General features: G+C 33.0%; 1 protein-coding gene across 6 annotated transcripts in view; it reads left to right on the top strand.

Moving 5' to 3' along the window:
• Positions 1-6,000, top strand: part of LOC145267860 (uncharacterized) — a 2,055,798-nt gene that overhangs the window by 620,376 nt on the left and 1,429,422 nt on the right. For all 6 annotated transcript variants that reach the window (XM_080123344.1, XM_080123412.1, XM_080123509.1 and 3 more), the window contains one exon: positions 3,957-4,026. The gene's annotated coding sequence lies outside the window, so the exon portion shown is untranslated. The remainder of the gene's footprint in view (positions 1-3,956; positions 4,027-6,000) is intronic.

The following is a 6,000-nucleotide window of genomic DNA, read 5'->3' as shown; positions in this document are numbered from 1 at the left end:
ATCAAGAACCTTGACGGCATCCCAATTATAGTGTTAAAAAAGCTTCAACCTGAACTTGCTCCCATACTTACAAAACTGTGTAAGCGTTGGCTGAAGGAGAAGTGCTTTACAACACCCTGGGAAACCTCATCAGTATGCGATGTATTTAAGAATTCAGGTGATGTCCTCTCCTTCTCCGTGCAGATTTATAAGTCTCCTGTGTGTCATGAGTAAGTTGCTGGAATCCATACTAAATAGTGAAATAGTCAACCACCTCAGCAGTAAAAATCTCCTTAGTGACATGCAATATGGTTTTCGTTCTGCAAGATCCACCGCAGATGTGCTAACGGTTGTATCTCATAGGATTAGCGAATCTCTTGACAAAGGCTACTGTCTATGGCATTTGCTCTTGACATATCAAAGGCTTTCGACAAGGTATGGCATAAAGACCTACTTCACAAGATATTCAGCTACAGTATAACTGGAAATATTTTCTCAATCATTAAATCATTTCGATCTAATAGACTCATAAGAGTAGTGGCTGATGGACAAAAATCAGAGGCCTACAGTATTAATGCTGGAGTCCCTCGGGGGTCCATTCTGGGCCCAAATCTCTTCCTGATCTACATCAATGATCTCCCAAAACACATACTTAAATCATTCGTTGACATCTATGCCGTAGACCCGACCATCTACGGCAACACATCAAAGGCTGTAAATGACAAAGTTCTCTCTGATTCTCTCTCCTCTGATCTCGAGCGTATAGTTCAGTGAGGGAAGACGCGGCTGGTTAAATGTATTGCATCTTAAACCGAGCTCCTATCTTGACACCATCAACGCTCATTCCCCATCTGCCATCAATTGTAATGGATGGCTCTCGTCTGGGTGAGGCCCCGTGTTTTGACAATCTTCTGGGTTTGACCTTTACTCCTGATCTGAAATGGAACACGAACATCAAGTCTGTTGCCAGGGTTGCTTGAAAGACGGTGGGTTCCTTCTACCGTTCCAGAAGATATCTCACTACTGATGCAATTCTCTATCTATATAAAAGCCAAGTACGCCCAAGGATAGAATACTGCTGCCATATCTGGACAGGAGCTGCTAAAAACACCTATCCTGCCTTGGCAGAATACAAAATAGACTTCGTGGCTTAGTGGGGGATGCCTTTTCTCTTCCCTTAAACCTCTCTCCCACAGAATAGACGTTGCGAGCCTGTGTTTGTTTTACCGTTATTTCCATGGCAAGTGCTCGTCTGAGCTCCAATCCATGGCCCCACCTCGCTAATCTTTTACGAAAAACACCCGTCTAGCTGAATCAACGGTCAAAAATGTTCCCAACTCTCTATCTGTGCCTTAATCAAAACGTAGATTCCATGAACACAACTTCTTTTTTAGAACAGCACACCAGTTGAACTCTGTTCCGTCTGCTTTTTTCCCACCTGACATCAACTTCGATGTCTTCAAATCCAACGTAAACAAATTCCTGATGAACCGTTCCTTAAGTAGACACTTTATGAAATCTAAACACTACCGTAAAACGTACTGTACATGCAATAACCCTTATCCCTGAGTGGCTTCCGGACCATCCTAAGTGGTGACCTCCTTGTAAAAAAAGAAACAATCTATTGTGATTTCCTCTTACATCATTTCGACACAGAAAAATACCCATTGTCTTTAGTTGGATTTTGTCTAATAAAAGTATTTTTATTGAACTTGTCATAGCAAGTTCCTCTTCCTTATATTCATTTTAAATGTCAAGAGATTGTCACTTACAAATAGTTTTACTTAGATTATATAAATAAGCCACATATTTATACCGACTTATCTATTCAATAGTTTAGAAACCTTTTTATCTATTCTTTTTGATGTGTAATTGTACTGCTTCCCCGTAATTACTAAGAATACTAAGCAAGCAAAATTGTATCGTGAATTTTTGTAAGAATACGGCATACTATACCAGTTCATGCAATACATTATTTTGTTAAGATCTGTAAGTAACACTTGATTACATGACTTTTTGGTTCAAGAAGTTAAAGTTGCAATGTTTTTAATTCTATGAGGGTATCACATTCATACCACTATAAGGGTAGTGAACTAAATCACAATCAAGCTTAATTTTAAGGATGTTTTTAAACAAAAATTAAACATATTTTAAAGATTTAATTGAACCTCAATGTTTCAATTTAATAGAAAATATTTTTTTGTATTTAGCAGACATCTTTGTTTTATTCTAAGGTATTATATACTCTGCTTTATTCTTTAATATTCCGCTTACTAGCCTTGTAAAGATAATACGATAATTTCGAAAAATAAAAATAAGATGCACAAAAAATTCACAATTTAATTTAATATCGTTGATAATAAAAATAATCTAATTTCTCAGCTGGGACTTACATAAAATGCAAATATTTTATTCATTCATTTTTTTTTAGTTTTCGCATAATTGTCTTGCTTTTTGTCTTCTAAATGAAATGTTGAATTTGATCAATGTCAGTTATATGCTGTTCGTTGAATGACATTTCTACAATTACTCAGCGCCCCTTTCATTTTTCTCCAGATTGCCTACTGGATTGTATATCCATCGGCAAAGATTACATTTGCCCGCTTTTTGTCATTTGATTGATTTCTATTCTCTGCTACTCTGTGGTTTGCGATGAAATCTGACCTTTATCTTTACGCCCCCTGTAAATTGAGATGACTTGCAACTAGAAATAGAACACGTTTTGTATCTGCATTAACTCTCTACGTTGATGAATGAAAGAATACAGCATAACAAATTGGGAATAAAAACTTATGCACGTGGCCATAATGGCATATATAATATTGATACTGATATTATGACAAGAGATTGCATAGACAAACAATTAAAATGCATTACGATCAGAATTACATGAACAATAGACAACGAATAATACGATATTGCTATTCAGTTTACGCATAAAATTATAAAAACATGAATTTGTATTAGGAATAAATTGAATATTTTAAGAGTGGTATAGCCTATAGAAAAAATCTAGCTTTGTTTTTTGTTAGCTACGATAAGTAATCTTTCTCACTGACTGCAATGTAAAATAACACTTGCAGCACCTCTCCGGAAAGGAGGTTAGTTTCGTTCTGTTATCTGATATCGATCGTTGCTTTTTAAAAGCCTATACTTATATCAATGTAAGAGAGGCCTAAAAATCCAGGAAAACGATTATACAAATACTTGTTCTCATATTACTAGTGTATATATATATATATATATATATATATATATATATATATATATATATATATATATATATATATATATATATATATATTACTCGGCAAGTGAAAGGATAGGGTTTTTACTAGTCAGCATGCAGTTTTGTCATATCTGAACATGCTGTATTTCTGCTTCAGTATAATATGCATATTATTACTGGCTATAAACATGTGATATTATATTTGTGAATTCCTCAGGTTTCTATATGAAACCAAAAAGATTACTGGATTTAAAACGTTACAAAACCGAAAAAATATGCTTAATATCCAAAGAAAAAGTTATTGGCATTTTAGCAATGCTAGGGGAATCCCAAATAGAAAACACTAAGACTAAATATATGCTCTCTTTGCTCACCCGCGGATCCATAACTATATAAACCTTTTTTTCTGAAAAGCTAAAATGTACATATACATATTTCCTTTACTATAATGTTATGAGTTCACAAAACAATTATTTCGTTTTTAAAAAGCTATTGCTATTTATTTAATATGGACAATGAATTAAGGTATTATGGACTTTTAACACTTTTCGGTGAGGTGTTGTACGGATTGGTTCATAAGTTTGACATTATTTTCATAAACGCAACCGACTTTTTCCCCCTTGGCAAATATTGTAAGCTCAGTTTCTGCAATATTAATCTTAGATGTGGTATAAAGTATTATAATTCTGTCTTATTATTTGTGTATGTGTTTTTCGTTTTTTGTTTAAATTTGTTTTCTTTATTTCAGACTGAACGGCAAAATCGGAATATTACAAAGCGACTTCCATTAGTGACGGCATCAGATGTAGGAACACTTGGTATTTACATTTTCTATTATCCCTTACAAAGAAATATTGTATATTATTTCCAAAGGATTCAAATTGCTTCCATTCTGTACGACACTATAACAAAATATGCATAATTTGAAATGATTGAACTTCATTTAATATTGTCAGTATCGCTCATGTGTTAAAAAAGCCATTCAAGGTACCAATATATTTAATATAAAGTGCCATGAATGATGGTAGTTGTGTCTATTCTACGCTTTATTTCTCGTTTAACTGCGTCTCATTTTATAAAAAGACAAATAAACAAAACTATTTTAAAATGGTCTAATGAGGATTATCAAGTTCTTTATTTAATAGTTTACATTTGGGAGAAAGGCTGAGGTATAGAGAATTCATACCAATATTATACGAATAGAACTAACCTACTAACCAAATAGATGACGCTATCGGCGTTCTTTTAGAAATTTGGTGAAGGGAAAGTTCCATAAAGTTACAAATGGAACAGCTCAGCTTAGAGAATTCCAGAAGTTTTACAGAAAACCCCTGTTTAAGTTCTATATTTTATCTGGTCTAGAATCCTAAAGTACATTTCCATTATCTAATATAAATGTAATGTTTGTAATCGTAATACAGAAGCAATTTTATGTCACTAAAATAATTGCAGTATTTTAATGGTTCATAAAGAAAATTCCTCTCATAAAATCTGACAAGATTCGGCTTTTTTTCTTAAAATAGGAGGCATAAAGTTTCATGGATATATGTGCTCGTGATGTGACATCGACTCTAAAAAGTGTTGGTATTTTCTAATCAAAAAATCTGTTAAAGTATATATCTATTAAATGATCTCATTGTGTTACATCTCAGCATTTGTTTCCCATTATTCCCCAAAAATCTGTATCACGCACGAAGCGTTTTTATCCCTATCAATCTGAAACATCACCTATTGAGCACTTGTCGTATTTAGATTGGGAAATCTGTGTCCCGTTAAAATTATTATTTTTATATTGCAGGCACTTATCGGCAATTGTATTAGCGGTAATCTTTTTTTTTCTTACTCCACAAATTTTCTCGTTAATCTGACGTTGCTAATATCAGTTAAACAAAAACAAAAAAAAACACGCTAGTAAAGCCTGTTCACCTCAGAATTGTCAGATTCTTCCCTCGTCGTTTTATTGAAGCCCATTGAAATCTTTGCTGTTGGAGTCTCTCTTAATTAGTGTTTTAATACCTCAATTTAATACAACTTCATATTCAAGTAGCTTCTCGTCCTGCTCACACACTTTATGCGCAGAGCCTATGTTTCAAAAGTTGTTTTTAACTTTTTCAAACACAGACACACGCGCATATTCATATGGCTTGACTTTTCATAAGAAATTAAACATAATTAAATCGCCTAACATTGACTTCTCGTATTACCCGACTATCTGTCCGAAACATCACATGTCTAGTATCGCGATTATGTAAACCTGACTATATCAATAGAATATATACTGCGCTTTTTCTTGAGTAATATAACGTTGTTGAACCCATTGAAATATTCAATAACTTGAATACTTTGTGATATATATATATATATATATATATATATATATATATATATATATATATATATATATATATATATATATATATATATATATATATATACTAGCGAGGGGTACCCGGCGTTGAGTTTAGTTTCATTTCATATATACTAAAAAGCCCAATCAACACGCGAGAAGCCAAAATAACCATAATTTTGTAAAAATCGACGTAAATAAGTCTATACGCTACGCGCTTTCCTAATTCCTAGATATTATGATATAGGACCTATATACACAGTTTTAAGCGATAATAACGACCCCGGGAGCGCGTGCGAAAGAAGCCTTTTGAAGACATACACGAAATGATCACACACATTTCGCCTTTTATTTATATATATATATATATATATATATATATATATATATATATATATATATATATATATATATATATATATATACAAAAGTTAAAATAACTTGT

The sequence above is a fragment of the Euprymna scolopes genome, chromosome 1 (assembly GCF_053919585.1).
Source record: "Euprymna scolopes isolate OS-2025 chromosome 1, ASM5391958v1, whole genome shotgun sequence".
Taxonomy (NCBI): Eukaryota; Metazoa; Mollusca; class Cephalopoda; order Sepiida; family Sepiolidae; genus Euprymna; species Euprymna scolopes.
Note: the sequence above shows the minus strand (reverse complement) of the source record. Positions and strands in the feature narration are given on the sequence as shown.